This window comes from Triturus cristatus, chromosome 1_2, assembly GCF_964204655.1.
Source record: "Triturus cristatus chromosome 1_2, aTriCri1.1, whole genome shotgun sequence".
Taxonomy (NCBI): Eukaryota; Metazoa; Chordata; class Amphibia; order Caudata; family Salamandridae; genus Triturus; species Triturus cristatus.
In genome coordinates this window covers 562,421,788-562,441,091 of record NC_140580.1, presented here as the reverse complement: position 1 = coordinate 562,441,091, position 19,304 = coordinate 562,421,788, and the positions used below count along the sequence as shown (strand labels likewise).

At 45.3% G+C, this 19,304-nt stretch overlaps 1 protein-coding gene across 1 annotated transcript in view; it reads right to left on the bottom strand.

Annotated features, from left to right (window-relative positions):
* The window catches only part of LOC146867630 (uncharacterized), a 93,290-nt gene that overhangs the window by 17,189 nt on the left and 56,797 nt on the right, over positions 1-19,304 (bottom strand).

Sequence of the window (19,304 nt, the reverse complement as noted above, 5' to 3'; positions counted from 1 at the left end):
ACTGCTGTCCAGTGTAAAGTGCATGTGCTCTCTGTGGTAAACATGGTAAGATTGGTCTACACCTGTTTGACATATTTAATTTACCTGTCAGTCCCTGGTAAAGTGGTAACTCAGATACGCAGGGCAGGTAAATTAAATGCTACTGGTGGGCTTGCAGCGCTGATTGCGCCACCCACCAAAGTAGCCTTTCAAACCTGTCTCAGGCCTCTGCCACTGCAGGGCCTGTGCGCGCAGTGTTACTGCCACTGTGACATGGCACCTAAAGTGTGTGCCATGTCTGTCGCCCCCCTTTTACTACATGTCAGTCACCCCTAATGTAGGCCCTGTCTAGCCGTATGGGCAGGGTAAATTGTAGGTAAAAGGTAGGACATGTACCTTAAGTGTGTACCATGTCCTGGTAGTGACAAACAGCTATCTTGGTTTCTCACTGCTGTGAGGCTGCCCTCCCATAGAAATGCAGTGGGGATTCCCTGATAAGTGTTTCAGTGGTAATTCCTGATATGCAGCGTGGTCTCGTTTGGTATGTTTGGAATAGTGATAATAAATGCTACGCAATGGTGTGCACAGATTTACCTATTTTACCTATTTTAGAAATGCACATCACTTTTGTTGAGTTTTTCAAAATATTGACTAATTGAATAATCTGTTTTAATTAGAGACGTTGAGTGCACTTCAGCTGCTCATCTTTCATTGTTTGTACATTTTTCTGCTTTGCAGCTAATTTTGCACCAAACTGTTTATTGTGATTCTATCATTATGTCGTTTGATGATATACTTCATCTTACTGAAAACAGAGCTCAAACTAAAGTCTATAATACCTCTGAAGCGAGTGACATCTATGGACTCATTAGAGAGGTTAGGACTTTTGGAACTGCGTCAGGTCCAATCCCACAACAAATTCGTCAACTGGAGTACCTGATGCGGAGGGAAATCAATCAACGTCTGCACGCTACGACTCTCATACAGTATCACAAAGCCAGTCGCATTCCTAGGGGTCTACGTTTAGCAATCAAGCCCATGTTGTTTAAAATGAATAAAAAATTTATGGAAAAATGGTATGCAATTTTAAAGTGTTCTCTTGATTTGATTTTATTAATAGTCGAGGAGCTGTCTCAAGTTTTAGTGGACTTAGAATCCGAAATCAAAGATCTTCAGGCTAATTTAGTATCTCACATGGAAGCTGACGTTTGGTCTACCACTCTGGACGAAATTAACCTTAAGCTCGACATTTATGCGAAAGAGATTCATGAGCGAAAAATCAGAAAATTTCGCCGAGATACAATTGACTACAAATTGGACGAGGTTTATTCTTGGGCGGAAGTATACGCTCAAAAACGGAGTTGGCAAAAACAAGGCACAACTTCATCTGAAGAAAGTTTAGCATCAGTCACTGACACCCAATTATCTCGACCGCCTGCTCCTACTACACTCCAATCTTTAGTTAGCGATTCTGCCTCTGCTGGTCCTAGTACATCTAAAGTTTCTTTTTTAGAGAGAAGCCCAACCTCAAATCAACCTCCCACGCAAGCAACAGTAACACAAGTCAAACCCGTAGGGTCACAGATTTCACAAAAACAGGATCAACGCGCCGCACAAAGAAACATTAGTGTTTAATATCTCCTCTAAACCATTAACTCAAAAACAAATCTCTGTTTTGAACAAAGGTTGTTCATTTGTTCCAACACACCAGGGTAGTAGTTTAGACTCTCAGGTTGCCTTATACAAATTTACCAGAAAGCTACGTTTGTGATATTTTTTTTCCACTGTAGCTACGACACCTGACACTGTTAAGGAAGATGAATACCTAGGGCCTCATTTATGAAAAGTGACGCATCACTGCGTGAAAACAGTGATGCGTCACTTTTCACTGCGCCCTCCCTGCGACTCCAATGATGCGTCATATTTACAGTATGACGCATCATGTCACAAGGAGTCACAGATACGTCAGTATTTCTGACGTATCTGTAGGCGCAAAAGTGACTCATTGCTGGAGTGTGTCACAAAAGTGACGCAACTCCAGCAATGTGTCCTTTCACATGGGGCAAGCCCCATGTGAAAGGGCCTGCGTCAGTCTTACGCCTGCTGTGAGGCAGGCGCAAGATATTGACGCATTTGCACCCTAGAAGTGGCGCAGTGAAATCTCGTAGATTTCACTGCGTCACTTCTACGATGCTTACTTACGTGGGAACGCCCACCCTGCATACATTATACCTGACGCAGGTATAATGTAGCGCAGGGGTTTACAAAGTGACGCATCTACCTAGATGCGTCACTTTGTAAATATGGTGCAACAAGGTCCAGTTTTTACGTCGCTGATGCGTCACAAAAAGTGACGCACCGGCGGCGCAAAAGTAACGCAAGGACTCATAAATGAGCCCCCTAGAATTTAAACCACAGAGCTCCTTTGTCTCTCCAATATCACACAAAACTATTGACCTGTTTGAAACTCTAGTGAAACAAGATTTCGTCAAAATTTCATCCTCTAAGACGGTATCCTCTAATCTTTCAAGAAGTGAAAAAATGGCATTGAAATCTTTACAAGGTAATAACACCTTACATTTCACTAAAGCTGATAAGGGAGGGGCACTAGTTGTAATGGATCAGACTCATTATGAGCAAAAAGTTTCTTTGATGCTTCAGGACTCCACCACATATATTCCGCTAGCCGAAGATCCCACAGTTGCTTTTTCCATCTTGCTTGACTCCATTCTTTTGCATGCTGTTGAAATGAAATGGATTACTAACAAGACCAGAGACTTTTTATTCACACGCTTTCCTCGCAGACCAGGACTTTACATGCTTCCCAAGATACACAAAAATGTTTTTGATCCCCCGTTGAGACCCATTGTCTCCGGATGTGGGTCTTTACATGATCCTTTGGGCCGTTATCTTGACGTTTTCCTCCAGCCGATTGTACAATCAAGTCCGTCTTATTTACAAGACACGACACATTTGCTGAATGTCCTACGTGACACGAGGGTTCCTAAATTGTCCGAAATTTGATTGTGTACAATTGACGTTGTGTCATTGTACACTTCCATCCCTCACAATGAAGGTATTGATGCCATTGAATGGGCATTACTGAGGCATGACCCTATTAGGGCTCATAAGGTGTTTTTAATTGAACTTCTTCATTTTTGCCTATTTCATAGTTACTTTCAGTGGAATAAACAGTTTTTTCTTCAAGCCAATGGTACATCGATGGGCTTTTCGGGAGCCCCCAGCTATGCAAATATCCTTATGCTCAAATTTGAAACTGAAAATATCCTAGCTGACCCCCTTTGGACATCTAGGTTAATTTTGTACCGACGTTTCATCGATGACATTTTGATCATTTGGCATGGGTCACGTAACGACCTTGAATCGCAGATCCTAGGACTTAATGGTATTAACCCTAGGATCCAATTCACTTATCAGATTGAGTCTCACTGCATAGCTTATCTTGATGTTCTGTTGAAATTGTCAGGTAACATTATTGAAACCACGGTTTATACGAAACCTACTGACCGAAACAATGCCTTGCAATATCACAGTTTCCATCCATGGTCCCTTAAACGACATTTGCCCTTTTCTCAGTTCTTAAGGATTAGACGGATTTCTTCTGATATTGAGTCTAGTTTGCAGACCATTCAAGATTTGAAAGCTAAGTTTTTAGCGAGAGGTTATCCTGCACAGGTTATTAATGAGGCTGAAAAAAGATCGCTTAGTGTTAGTCGGGATGACCTATTGAAAAAGAAGGTTAAGCCACCTGGTTCCACACGTGAAGTATTTGTCTCCAAATTCTCTACAAATTCTTATCTTGTTAAAAAGAGTATCTTACAAAGATGGGATTTGCTCCAATCTGAACCTGACTTTAAAAGTATTTTTGCTGAGCCTCCACTATTCGCATATAAAAGATCCAGTAATTTAAAGGAAATTCTTAACCAAACCACAGCGATTGTTAAAGCCGTTTTTAAAGGCATGTCGAAATGTATGAACTGCTCCCATTGTAATAATGTAATCACAGGCAGCAATGTATCACACCCCTGGACCGGTAAAAAAATCTTGTTGAATTTTAACGCAAATTGTAACAGTCATCATGTGATTTATCTTATAAAGTGTCCTTGTGATTTGCATTATGTGGGCAAAACAGAGAGGGTACTTCGTACCCGAATAACTGAGCACAAGAGCAGAATACGAACTAAGACGATGAGTTCTCCTTTAGCACAACATTGGTTTGAGAAGAATCATTCCATAGCTCAGCTCAGGTTCTGTGTCTTGGAAATGGTTGAATCGCGCTTAGACGGAGATATGTCTAAAGTTCTCTCTCAGCGTGAATCATATTGGATTTGGTACATGCAAACACTGTTCCCTAAAGGGTTAAATGGTAAATTTGAACTTGCTTGCTTTCTTTAATGCTATTGTTGAACTTTATACTTGCATCTCTTTTGAACATCTCTGATTGTTTCCGTTGCGCATTGGTTGCATAATTGAGATAGGTTTTCTGTATTTGTATTAGATTAGGCTTTCTTTTTTTATGTCTTTGTAAACATTTACCATGATTTGCATTATGTCACCTCTCAATTCTATTGGGTTTCACTTTATCCTACGTAGTTTCACGCAGTCCTTTTTCTTTTTTTTTCACCTTTTTCACCTTTTTATGTTCATATTATCTCGTTTGATACCTGTTTGGGTATTTTCTACTTAATCTCTGGTCTCTTGGTTTTTATTTCTAGTTTTAGTCTTTTGACTATTCGCACGTTTTCCTGTTTAATAATGGCGGTTCTTAGGCAGCTTTACATATGATGTGCTTAGCCCTTTCTTTATGTTCATGCCCGTTATCTCATCACGCACTTATACACCTCGAGATGCGCAGGCTTACTAGCTTGTGCCAGCGTCTTCACAGCAGGAGTGTTACTTTGAATTCCCCGTCTAATGGTAAGCATCATGGCATTCAACCTACTCGTATTTCGAGCGTACCAGAGCATTATGTTTACGTTTGGTTCTCATTTTGCAGGTTCTGTGTTCACTAAACACGGCTCCCTGTTTTTTCGGCTAGTGAAAGTCTAACTCTTGGTATGCGCGCTTCCGGCTGCCCGGCTGGTTCATTTAACTGTCTACACTCCTATTATTTTAATACTAATGTATTGCTTTCCCCGCTTGTTTTTTGATAGAGGCTGTTATACCGCTGATTGGTAATCCCATAACCACGCGGCATTAGTGATATTGTTATTCATTCTCGCTGGTTTCCATTAGCGCTTTGAGTGTACACACTCGAGTGCTTAGAGGTATGACCAATTTCTCAGATTACCATTTAATTGCTAGCTTAGACACGCATGGTTACGAGTCTCACTCTTTCAGTTGGTTGTTGGTACGATAGAGGTACACTGTTGGACACTTTCTTTTCCTCACTGTGTTATTCTTTTTCTTTTTATTTCATGTAATTTTTGCCTTTAGTAATATTCACGCATCTTTTTTTACGGATCTTTCATGGTGGCTCACATTACTAACTGGGTGACAAGTTCTATCTGCTCTCTACTGAATCCATTAAACGTTTAACGTTACATTGTTGTATATGGTGATTATATCAAGTTTATTCATATATTTGCAGATTCCCCTGACGAAGGGCTTAGGTTTAAAGCCTGAAATGCATTGGGATTTTTGAAGACTGTGAACTTTATAAGCTGATTATAAGCGACACTTTTTTGGTTTTCATTTATATGAGAAATTTTCTGCGACTATCAAGAATAAAAGCAGATAATCATCACTTTTCATGGATTGAAGATTCGTCTGTTAAAGCATGATTCAATGAACAAAGGACTGAGTACTGTTATTGATTTACCAATATTGGATAATATTTGATTATTAATTTTTGATAACATTGTGTATGCTTAATAGCGACAATTTGTAGTGCACTAGGTATTTCTAGATACTTATCTTGAATTCCCATTGTTCACTTCTAGAATTTGGCATTTCTGTGTGCTATGTGTCTGCCTGCCTGATGTGGATTGCATGTTTGGCTTTGGAGTGACAGGGGCTGGTGAGGTGTGTGTGGCTCCAGGGAGGGCAGGGTGAGTCAGCGCTTGGCTGACTAGGGGATCTGCATTTGGAGTAGTGGGAAGAGTAGTCCCCTAACCCTGAATAGGTCTGTACCTGCCTATGTGATTGCTGGCTCCGCCCCCTGTGAAATGTCTGATCACCGGGCCCTAATCTGACAAAGGGGAAGAGGAGCCTTGTCAACAAAATGCTCCAGAAAAAAACAGAACCAAGTTCAGGCTGATTCCCCAAGTCCTGTGCCAAGGACAGAACAAAGGAGAAATGGTGTATAAGTACTGGGGCTGTGACCCCATGAAGGGGTGTGCTTCCTTGTGACTTGGGGAGGGGGACTTGCTGCTGCTGGGCCCCAGGAGGAACTGCCACAAGGGACTGCCTCCCTGCTGGAGGGCCCTGTGTGCTGGCTTGCCTGGGCCCAACTTTGCCCCTCTGAAGTTCGGGACTCCAGCATTGGCCAGGAGAAAAGGAGCGCGTGGGCTCTGCAGCGCTGAGCTGCAACTTATTTAAAGGGAATCCCGACGTGGGGATTCCTTCACCTTGATGCGTGGGAAGCGGGAGCCCACCCCGCGTTTTGCCAAAGGGGCAGGGGCCCACCCCGCATGTGTGGTGTCGGCGGGAGCCCACCCCGCATGTTTGTGCCTGCTTGAGGGAAGCGGGAGCCCACCCAGCACTTTGCCAGAGGAGCGGAAGCCCTCCACACAAGTGTGGTGTTGGTGGGAGCCCACCCCGCTTGTTTGTGCCTGCTTGAGGGAAAGCTGGAGCCCACCCCGCATGGGTACGCATTGAAGAAGCGGGAGCCTACCCCGCATGTTTGGTGCCAAAAATGAGACGCACAGCCGGCCAGGAAGACAGGCAAAGATTGCCTGATCGTGGGCGGTGCCTGTTCAAGGAAGCGGGACGAAGCAGTGTGGCCGGAAGCCAGGCCGCTGCTGCCTGGCCCTGGGTGGGGCTCCCCATACGACAGAGGAGAGCCCTGCGTATTGCCAAGATGAGGACTGAAGCCCCACCGGTTCACCGGACTCGAAGGAGAATTCCCATGAGGGGGGCCGGTAGGGGCCATTGTTGTGCCTGATGTCAGCAGAGAACGCGATCAGAGACCTTCCCGGTGAGTGAGATCAAGAGGAGGAGTTCAACGAGAGCCTCGAGGGCTCCCAGTGCAGAGACTTCCCCAGTGAGTGGAGTCCCGGTGAGTGAGGATGGGACAGAGAAGTCGAAGCAAGCCCTAGTGAGTGGGGCTTGAAGTGACACCCTGCTGGTGTCAGTTGCACCAGAGGAGCCCCCGCGAGGGGGGCTCGCAGAGCAGTGCTGGTGCCAGTTTCTTTTAGCTCCACAGCTGCAACGTTGGGGCAGACCGGGGACGATTTTGTGCTCCCTGAGGCACCGTGGTGCCGGTGCCTATTTTCCTTTGGGGGCAATTGTGTGTTTGGAGTCCCAGAGTAGGGCTCCCCAGGCACAGTGGTGCCAAGGCCATTTCCTACAGCTGCCCCGCCGGACAGAGGGCAGCTGCAACAGAGGGTACTCTGATTTCCTGATGATAAGGGGGTGATTTGCACCCCACGCCCCTAGCGCCTTGCACAGTATCTTTGCTGCTGTGGCAGCCAAAAGGGGCCAGTGAAAGGTCCCACTACACACCCAGACATTCTGGACAAAAGGCATTGGGCCCCCCTAGAAAGGCCAGTTGACCTGGGGTCAGCCTTATGGTGTTGATAGGGCGCAAGGCCCTAAGGTGATGTATGCACCTGAGGAGAGTCACTAAGGTGCCCTTCTAATTGTGAGTTATTGCATAATGTGATTTATGCTTGTGATGCCTATGACATAATGTGTTTATGCTTAGGATATTTATGCATAATGTGGTCTATGCCTAATGCTAATGTGATTTATGCTTAGGATATTTATGCATAATGTGGTCTATGCCTAATGCTATGTTGCTAGATATAATGCTGAGGTCATTATTGTACCAGTAGTAACTGGTTGTGCTTTATTTCTACTACTTGTGCTTGTGATGGTTCGGACAGTGGCCCGATTGGCCCTGTCATGTGTATATAATCCCCTGTAAATATTGCCTAGTGCCAGTTGGCACAGTGTATATGTGTCATTATAATTATAATGTGTTTTGGATAATACAGAGGCTATTTTTTATATAACCTTGTGTGGAGTTTCTTTTGTAGTGTGCCTAGTGTGTTGCGGCTGTGTGTGTGTGTTGCGCAAACGCTTTACACATTGCCTCTGGGATAAGCCTGACTGCTCGTGCCAAGCTACCAAGGGGGTGAACAGGGGTTATCTTCAGCGTGTAACTCCCTTGCCCTGACAAGAGTGGTGGTTTCTGCCTGGCTTAGGCGCAAGCCCTAGCCAACCAGAAATCCCATTTTCAAACAATAATTATATGGCGTGGCCATTACCCTTAAACATCAACATTTACACTTACATTTTCACAGATTATCAGCTCCAGAGTGACTGACCCTAAAGCAGCATAATACCAGAAAAGTGAGTCAAGTAATGCGATAAAAAAATATTTTAAGATTAACAGATACATTAGGGAATGATGGGTTTTCACTCTTAGGGAGCCTAGTAAAAAAGCTTAAAGTTGTAGACTTACATTTATGACCATTAATGGCTCCATGTATGCATGATAGCAATCCAACAGTTACTACTAAAGGTTATATAAAATGACCTTTAAAAGTCCTTGTTGAAACTTCTACAGGCAGGGTTGGTACACTTATAATGCAAGGTCTATAAATCTCTTGAAATTCCCAAGATATAAGCTTACAAACCATGACTTCACACAAGAAATTAAAGATAACGTTATAGACATCACTGTTGACATCACCTGTAACATCATTGATATAGCGCCACTGATGCCACAAACAAGTGCACTTTTACACAAATGAGTGCAGTCATTGGAAGTCTAGCCTTTCTTCAACAGAGGACTTCTACAGGCTGAGAGAGATACTACAGCCTTCCATCTACGTTTTAAATGTACGACGATATGTGTTGTTTGATAGTGCTATGCTGACTTTTTTTTTCATATCCTTAAATTTAGAACAAGGATCTCTAAATATTGACAGTGGCACTGCAGCCCTACAACAGCATTATATGTTTTAAAGTTATGTTTTAATGCAACGTGCAAACACATTAGACTTTTTTTCTGTCTAATTTGTACAAGACATGGAGAGCAGTACTGCAGTCTCAAAAAAACATGCAAAGTTTGTTAAAATATATTTAAAATCAGAGTGCTAAATTCACTATATACATTTTCCCAGAGATCATTTAGATAATGACAATTAAGTAAACTCCAGATGCCTTTTATGCATATATATTCATTGTGAAGCCACTTGATGTTGAAAGAGGTATTGCAGCCTTATGGCAGAATTAATATTTACAAGCGATGAATGGATTAAGACTGCAATTTCAGGGGAGGCGGAGCTACACCAGTGAACATGGTGGTCGCTCTGTGAAGAGCTCCGCTTGCCTAGCCGACAATCCACCTTCCTACTGCTGCACACTGGGGTCATCCGACCTGGGTTGAGCCCCTTGCTGGTAGTGATCTGCAGCACCATCACCAACCCATTGCCCCCATGCGATGCGAGCACTGGGGATGGAGGTCGGCCGTCAGACTCCTGGCGGCCATATTGTAGAGGGCTCCGCGGGCAGCAGTAGGAAATACTATCGACGAAGACAAGCCCATCGTAGCTTTGACCAGAGGTGCATGGGAGAGCGCCTCTGGGGTCAGCGATATTGCCCCCTCACTGTTTGCCCCCATATTGTCTTGAGAAAGGCAGAGAGCCACCGTGCATCGGCACGGTCAAGGGGCAATGTGGCCACAATTCGGCAAGGCAGCTTGACTTCGGGGCTTCGGTGCTGGCTCCGCACTAAGACACATCGCCAGAAGGCCTGTTGGGCCCCCGGGCCGGAATGATGATGAGCTGAGCCAGTGGGGGAAGAGGTGTGATGGCAGGTGGTGGCTGGCAGAAGAGAGGCCTGGGGAGCCATCGAAGGCCCATTGTGCATGATACACTGGTGAGTGGCAGAGAGACCCCCCCCCCATTTCCACCCTATGACTGAACTGGGGAAGACGCATCTTGACAAGCCCCCTCGTATCCGACATAAGTCTCTGGCCCAAGGTGCCTTCCCCACTGTCGATGCAGGAGAGACCAGCCTACATCTTACATGTGTTACACTGGAGGTTACCTAAGTGCAACCAATGGAACACAGCTAACAGGCACGCTTCAAATTGAACTGTATCGAGGAGAAGTCTCTGCAGCACACAGCAGACACTTCACCTCCAGAAAAAGGGGGAAGGTCCCTGGGGGGAGATGGTGGCTCACCAATAGAATGGCATACAGCATTGCGCAAACGCTCAAGGCGGAGAGAGTGGAGGGCCCGGTCTTTGGGTCCTGACCGCGCTGCTCCTGGAAGGGACTCGCCCACTCTAGTGGATGAACACTGAACGCTCTTCGGCAACGACGATCCACCACAGGCGTCACCAGCTGCCTTGTAATGGTCTCTGTGTGTATCACTAGTGAGTGATGTACACGATTCACACTGCTTGGGCCTCGCTGCTCTCTAAGAAAGAACCTCCATAAGGTTATTTTATCTAGGAATGGTTTGTGTTTGGATGGGGGATATGAGTGCAAGGGGTGATGCAGATCACATGCTGGCTCTTTTGGCGTAGGCAGCTAGTCGCACCACGACAGGTACTTCCAGTTCATGAACTATGGTAGAGGAATTTGAGTGAGGGGAATGTTGTGGTTTTGTTCTTGGTTGTGTTTTCTTTTCAGGTGCGGGAACTGAGCGCTGCAGCAGGTGGGGCATGCATGATCCTTAGATACAATACAGTGTCACACTTGGAATATGGTTGACCCTCATCAACTGTCAGGCCCCAAGCAAAGACACTTGGCCCTAAATACACTCAGACTTCTGTCCTGAAATGTTACTGGGATGTTAGATAAATTTATGAGAGGGGCAGTGTTCAGGGCAACCCTGTGGACAAACGCAGACATAGTAATGCTTCAGGAGACCCATCTTTTGGGTAACAATTCCCCTTCTTGGCCTGCTAAACCCAGGTGTACCACTCTGAATTTCATTGATGGTCCCGAGGCACAGCCATGTTAATCTGGGGACATGTCTCCTTAGCAATCTCCATGATATGGCACGATGGCTTTGGCCGCTATATAGCGGGGATGGGCACACTCCATGCACAACCCCTTTCACTGATCTGTGTCCGCGCCCCATCCCCCCTCACTTCAGAATTCCTAGTTGAACTTGGGGACCTAATCAGAAATTGACGGAGGACTGTGGATAATAAGAGGGGACTTTAATGGAGTGTGTGACATGACTCTGGACCGCTCTTTGGCTGAGCTTGGGCCTGGTCGTGGGCCTACGCACCTGGCTACCTTCAAACGCAACTGGAATCTGACGGATGAGTGGAGGGCCACCATCCAAATGAAGAGCGATATACCTTCTACTCAGGTGCCCATAGCTCCTTCTCTCAATTAGATTACTTCTTCATGCATAGCTGGGAGGGCCATTGGGTCATCGATGTTGGATTGTTGGCCTGGGGACTCTTTAATCAGTTGCCAGTGGTGATGGAGCTGGCCTGGGGATCAAGAGGGGTAGAAATGAGGTGGCGACTGGACCAATGCCTTCTTCAAAAAGATGATTGGCAACATTTTGTTATCAATAATAAGGGTTCTGTGACCTCCCTCATTTCGCTTTGGGAGGCTGAGAAAGCCAAACTTCAGGGACATATTATCAGCTAGTCTTAAAGGTCAAACAGACAGAAATGGGCGAAAGTTTAGGGATCTTGAAGACAGTGTAATTGGATTGTTCACACAGCCAGGCTCCATATTGCGAGACTCGCAGCATACTCAGACCCTGCTTCGACTGGAGCTCACATAGGAGGCGAGGGAGGCATGGCTGGCCACGCACAGTAGGGTATACCAATGGGGCGATAAGGCCAGTAAAACGCTGCACTGGCTGTGAAACCCCAGAGGTGGGAGTACCGGTTACATATTTGCTGGCAGGGGATGGCTCACAGGTGACTGAAAGCGAGCCCATTGCGAATGCCTTTGCGGCACACTATCGCTCTCTGTACAGCATGGACCCCTTGAACCCCTGCGCGACCTACATCAGTTTATATCGGATCTGCCAATGCTCCGACTGACCCTCAAAGAACGTGAGACTCTGGAGGCAGATGTTACTTGTGATGAGCTGTGTGCAGCCCAGGCTCAGCTACATGCTGGTAATGCGCCGGGACCCAATGTCTTCCCGGACGAGTTCTGGCACCTGGTGCGGCCACAGACTGGCCCTCTATTGCTAGAGGTGTTCCGGGAGGCCTTGGAAGGGAGGTGAACTTCCCACAGATTAGATGCCAGGTTTTGGTCCGCTATGCCCCTATGTCTCCTGGGGCGGTAGGCCAGTTTTAAGATGATATCCCTACTGTGCCTGCTTTACCATCTGCAAAACTATCCATTCCCGATAGACAAATATTTCTTCAAGAAAATTAATGCACAGATTAAGCTGTTACTATGAGGGGGAGGAGCGGTATGAGCCGCATTGCTCTAGGGAAATGTTGCAAACCGGCCTTGGAAGGCGGGTTGGCCACACCGGACCTGCTCCTATACTACTGGGTGGCACATTTGCTGGTTGTGAATGATTGGTGGTTCTCAGGCTTTGCAGACCCGGCATACGAGTCGGAGGAGTGGTTGTTGGGTGGTCCAGGACTCACCCACCTGCTGTACTGTGTTGCTGTTCCCGCAATTCTCCCACTCGCCACACGGGTGGTGTTTGACATTTGAAACGAGGCCCTAAGGAAGGTAGCTGGGCAGATCGTATCAATCAATCAATTAAGCTTTATTCGGTACAAATTAATGACCATAAAAGCACAAGAGACAGACATAGTAAAAATACAGAGGGCAAGTTACAGTAAACATTGACAATACATTAAGAATCGCAATAAATTAATTAAAACTGGTTAAAATGCAAAAACACAATTACACACTTTGTTAAAAACACATACTTTTCTTGGAATTGATGCATTTGTTTAAAAAAGTTGCAGTGTAAAAACAAATGTCCGCAGATTGCAAATTAAATATTAATTTCATTGCGTGCTCAACTGTACGTGTTCCATATTTAACAAACATTGGTTTAAGGAAAGCAATACGAAAATTAGAGTACAGTTTACAGAACAAGATAAAGTGCAGTGTGCTTTGTGTGGAAGTCCCATCACATCTACAAGGCCCAGATGGATGTTTTTTCGCTATCGGATGGGCCACCAAATGGTGTACCATTCCAAATCTGAGTCTTGTTAACACAAATTTATGCGAGGGCCTTGTAACCAAGGTTAGATAGACAGGGAATCCTTCCGTAGATAAGTACCTATTGTAAAACATAACAGTGGACAGAGTTCCGGCAGCAACTGCCCTCTTTCTCTCTGCAAAATCCAGAAAAGCCCTTTTCAGCTCAGTTTTAGGGATCGATAGAACTGCTTTGGGGTCTTTTACAATATTCAGGTTAAAAATATCTGAAACACATACAATAATGTATATAATCCAGGGTATTGCTACAAATTTGTCTAATCGCAAACAATCCTGGATAATAGACCTAGTAAAGGACTTCTCATCCTTCAGCCAGATTGACCGCCAGGTCATCAAAGGCCTAAGGGTTAAGAAGTCGAGTAGGTAGTTAACAGATAATTCCTGGTGACTCAGAACATTAGAGGCCGAGGTAGGCAAGCATAGAAGTTTTTTAAGAAAAAGATTTTCTTCCAGCTGCAAATTATGGGCACAACAGTAACCCCAAATTCCTGCCCCACACAGTGCAATAGTTACACATCTGGCCTGATAAATTTTAAGCATGTCCCCGGTTCTACGGTCCCCAATTTTGCCAGCAAATCTGAAGATGCCGTGGCCATTTCTAGCCATTTTATTGCGTATATTATTAAATTCATAAATCCACTTCTTATCACAAGAAAAGGTAATACCTAGGTAGCAAAATTTATCCACTTGTTGCACCTTTACATTATCAATAAAGTACCCTTTAATAGTATGTTTTGGATTCTTTGAACCACAGATCATGGTGTGCGTTTTTCCTTTGTTAATAACTAGTTTCTTGTCTTTAATAAAGGACGCAAAACTATCCATCAACCGCTGCAGTCCCACGGAAGTTCTAGATAACATAACAGCGTCATCGCCGTATAATAACACCGGCACTGAAACGCCATTGATCATGGGAGCATCTGCGTTAACTTCCTTTAAAATAGCATCAATTCCATTAATAAATAAAATAAATAAAAGAGGAGCTAAAACACAACCCTGCCTTATACCACGTTTGACACTAAAATTTGGGGTACATTCTCCCTTACTCCCGAAACGCACACAGGTTTTTTAATTTCTCGTACATCCTGGCAAGAAAGAATATTATACCCTCTGGTGCTCCCATTTTCAACAAGGTTGGACACAAAATCGAGTGGTCCACCATGTCGAAAGCGCTACTCAAGTCTGCGAAGCATAGGTACATAAGGCCTGGTTTAGCATCAGTGTACTTCCCGATCAACAATTCTAAATTGACACATTGATCAAGCGTACCCCTGCCTTTCCTAAATCCATACTGACTGTCTGCCAGAATGCAATCCTGTTCCACCCATTCCTCCAATCTTACAAGCATAACTCTACTCATAACCTTTATAGATGAGTCCAATAGAGAAACCGGACGATAATTCTTTGCATCAGACCTGCTTCCTTTTTTATAAATTGGGACAATAATAGACTCCCCCCAGGATGGAGGGGGCCCAGTACAGACAGCAGCATTAAAAACGACGGCTAACAGGGGTCCCCAGACTTCAGGTGCAGCTTTATAAACGTCAATCGGGACCCCATCCGGGCCTTGGGCTTTCCCGCCCTTGCTCGCCCGAATGCCGCTTTCGACCTCCCTAACAGAGAAATCAAGTGGCAAAATAGGCCAACTGGATGAACAGGCATCAGCAATTTTACCAGAGTCAAAAATAATCGAGAAGTGGGTAATCCATCCTTCGCTTGAAACATTTGCTGTTAACTCGGGTACATAGGCCTCTTTAAGAAATGATGAGTTAACCGTCGCCCAAAACAGCGTGCAGTTAGATAATTCTGCAGCTTGGTTGAGTGAGTCCCAAGCTTGCTGCTGTAGATCCCCCTTCCTAAATTTAGGAGCATTTTTATAATCTGTCCTTAAATTTATTACAAAATTTTTATCCCTGGGCTTCATTGCTAAGGCCTGCTTGAGGCTGGTTAGAGCTGCCGAACAGGAGTGGTCGAACCAACCAGGTCCCATCCTTGAACGACCCCTATTACGACCGGTAAATTTGGCATCAATGGCAGTGTTGATTCCTTTAAAAGAAGATAAGACCCGCTCATGGTCGAATCTGTTTTCCAGAATAAAAACAATGTCTGCCAAATTCCCCTTTATTATAGATGTAATCAATTCTGAGGCTTTTCCCCCTACCCACCTAAGCCTGATCCCATTGACCCTGTGAGCTTCTACATTATCAATTGTAATCCCCACCTCTACATCACTATCCTCCCACAAAGTGGTGGCCACAATAATACAATTGTGGTCACTTATAGCTGATATTTCAATTTCCGGAGGTGCAAAGCAATCGATAATACTGGAAGATACTATCACATGATCAATCACAGAATCAGTACGCCAGTTTTTGAATGTTGGGACGGGCAGGCCATTTCCATCCTTACAGCATTCCAATATTTCCAGGTCATGACAACCCATTAATTTGTGCAAGGTTTCCCCGTAGGTATCATGACCAAAATGCAGTACATCCCAACCAGCATTGTTAGTAACCCCACAAACCTTTAAGGGTGACAATTCACACAACATAGTGTTAAAGTCCCCACACCAGATAATATCAAATACAACATTAGATTCCAAACTCAGATTATCAATGGTATTGGCCAGGTCTGTTACTATTTTACTCCTGGTGCCGTCAAAGATATTATTATAATAGTTGATCAAAAGGATATTGCAGCCTTTACCTTCAGAGATCCAGAGCATCTGTACAAGATCACCTACTGGTATATGTGTTTTTACCACTATCCGGCGATGGACCGATATAAGTATAAGTAAACCCCCTTTGGCTCTACCAGGTCCCTCTCCCCGTGCAGGTAAATTATAGGACACAAATCCCTCATAATTAACATCACCTTTGCACCAGGTTTCTTGAAAACATAAGATGTCATACTTGCTAATAAAAGTTTTCCAGCCTAGATCTCTGCCCTTGGATTTTAAACCGGCCACGTTCCAGCAGACCAATCTGGTACGTGTGCCTCTACTAGTAGCATTCGTAGTTACAAGTCCAGTAACAGAGGCCCCCCCAATAGGCTGTCTCATATTACACAGATCCCCATGACCCTCAACAACAGTCTCTACCTTGGTCAATAAGGACATAGGTCGTGTGGCCATGGCTATAGTTTTGTTAGCACAGTCATCTACGCCAATACCTTTAGCCCTCTCTGAATACATCTCTCCCCCCTGTGTAAGTCAATCATTAGAGTCCAGGGAGCTAAGGGCATGAAATCTATTTTGAGTTGGAATACCAAGGTGAGGTCTATAGGTAGCCGGGTAGGTAATGTTTCCTCTAATCTCACAGTGATTAATATTAAGGTGACTGTAAAAGAAACCTAACGATCGAGCACATACATTAGCATCAGAGGTCGGGAGAGACGCAGCTCTTAGGAGGACGGTGGCAGCATGTTGTGGATATTTAAAGTTTACAATCACACAATCCCCCCTTGAGCTTTTCCTAGAACTCCCTATCCATTTAACTCTCCTGGTAGTCAGGACTTGGTCAGAAAAATTTAACGGAAAACCGCATTGCCTATTCAACCAGGATATACTTTTATTTTTTAAAGAGTCACGTCTTTCTTGATGACCCCCACTTACTAGTGGCGGTACATTCGTTAGTACTACCACATATGGTGCACATTCAGGCGGGAGGTTAGTAACGTGCCCTTTACTTATTTCTTTCCAGCCTTCGCTACTTTCAGTAATAGTGGCAGTCTGACTGTCACTACGAATTGGCACTTGAGGGGCTATGGAGTTATCTATAACATTCTCCCTACTACTTGTAGTCTTCGTAGAATGAACGTCCTGGGTGTTACATTTACTGTTAATTGTGGCAGTAGTTACTCTTCCTGGTTCTTCTATGGCCTTTTTTAGAAGTCCGCCCAGTCTAACGACTTCTGCAGTTAGTTGTTCAATTTTTGACACAAGTGGGTGTATAATGCCTCTGATCTTTAGGTCAATAATATCCGCTAAGTTCTTCGTCAAATCAGCGTCTAATATGACTTCGTTAGATTTGGCAGCCTCATCTATTTCAGAATGTTTCAATGGTGATGCTACCCGTTTCATTACAGTACGTGTTCCCCCCCTTTTACTTTGGGTTTTCCTACATGCTCTAACTAGCCGCGCTACTGGTGTCGGAGTGCATTGTACTACCTTATCAGTACAATCATCTAAATCCACTAAAATGGGGGGAACCTGCTCAAGCTCGGGCAGTTCCCTGGCTGAAACATCCAAATTAGTAGCATTAATACAACTATTATCATCCAGTAATGAAAGGACTGGCGGAAACTGGGTAGGGGTTGCCGGCGGTGGAGATATGCTTATCCCCAGTGACTGTCGCCTTTCAGTATTTATTTTGCTCACTACCTGTACCAAATAATTATCCATGGTACGCGGTCCAGAAGGGGCCTTCTGTTTCGACATGCTAGCAGGGTAGTTAGAATATGATAATACAGAATAAAGCTTACAGAATTATGCTAATTATTACACACCATCAACTGGTGAGATAGCAAATTTTAAAAACAAATACAAAACAGTAGACACAGTTCAAACACAATATGGTATGAAAAATCTCACTGTGCACAGCTACGTTTAGACCTGCAGCTTAATTGGAACAAAGTCTATGGCCCAGCCCGGTCTCCTCTGGCCTCTGAGGGCCACAGAGGGCCCGCCCTTTGCCCGGGCTTAGCCCGGCGTTGCCCGCGCGCGTCCCGCGACGTGGGGGCTCTCCTCCGACTTAAAGCGCCTCCGTGTGCGTAAGAGGCGTGAGCGGCTTCCTGCCGCAAAGTGCTCTGGGGAGTGTAGTCCTGGCTTTCAGCCGGTGCGGCGGGAATGGCGGCAATGACAGCGGCCGCAAGGAAGAGGCGCCAAACAAGCTGATGGTCCAACAGTGCCCCACAGGTACGGTGCTAGTTCAGGCTCGCAACGGAAAGAGCCCCCGCTCCACCGGGGCTCTCCTCCGACTTAAAGCGCCTCCGGGTGCGTAAGAGGCGTGAGCGGCTTCCTGCGGCAAAGTGCTCTGGGGAGTGTAGTCCTGGCTTTCAGCCGGTGCGGCGGGTATGGCGGCAATGACAGCGGCCGCAAGGAAGAGGCGCCAAACAATCTGATGGTCCAACAGTGCCCCACAGGTACGGTGCTAGTTCAGGCTCGCAACGGAAAGAGCCCCATCGAATCAAAGAAAGCCATTCTTGTACTTTCAACTGAAGGCCTAATTCAAAATTCTTAGGCACTTCAGTGTAATTCTTTGCACTGTCAGAATGAATTGAAGTTCCAAATGTTGTCGCCTTTGTTGAATTTTCTCCACGTGTCTTCTATTTCCAAAAACAGATGCCATTGACAACTTCCCAAAAACTGTTTTCCTCACAACATGTAAAGCAGTTCGTCTTCGGTACTAGTCGTGCATAACGCGCCTTACTCTTTCCAAACTATAACTTCCCTTCACTTGTCGTTAAGCCATCTTCCGGTTACGCGCAGATCGTATCACTTTAGAGGAGATTCTGCTGAGGCAGGGCACTAGACTGCCACAGGTGACGGCCCTATGGGGGTTATTCGGCCTGGGTCACTATAGGCATCTTAACGATAGGGGATGTGCTCCATGGCAGGACACTTAAGACGTTCCAAGACCAGCAAGAAGAGTACGACAGTTCTTCCAATACCTACAGCTACATCACGCCCATCTCCCCAATATACAATGAGTGGATGACACCCTCGAAGTTTCCCCATTAGAAGGCAAAATACTACTCACAATGTCAAGGAGCACCAACTGTCGGAAATATATAAAATGCTACTGCGCAACATACCGGACCCAATGGTTGGGGTGCAAAAGGTCTGGGAGGGGGACCTGGGCCCACTAGATGATGATGACTGGAGGGAGACGGTGGATGCCCCGAGGAATAGCCGCCGACTTCCAGTTGATTCAACTGAAAGTGCTTCCCAGAGTG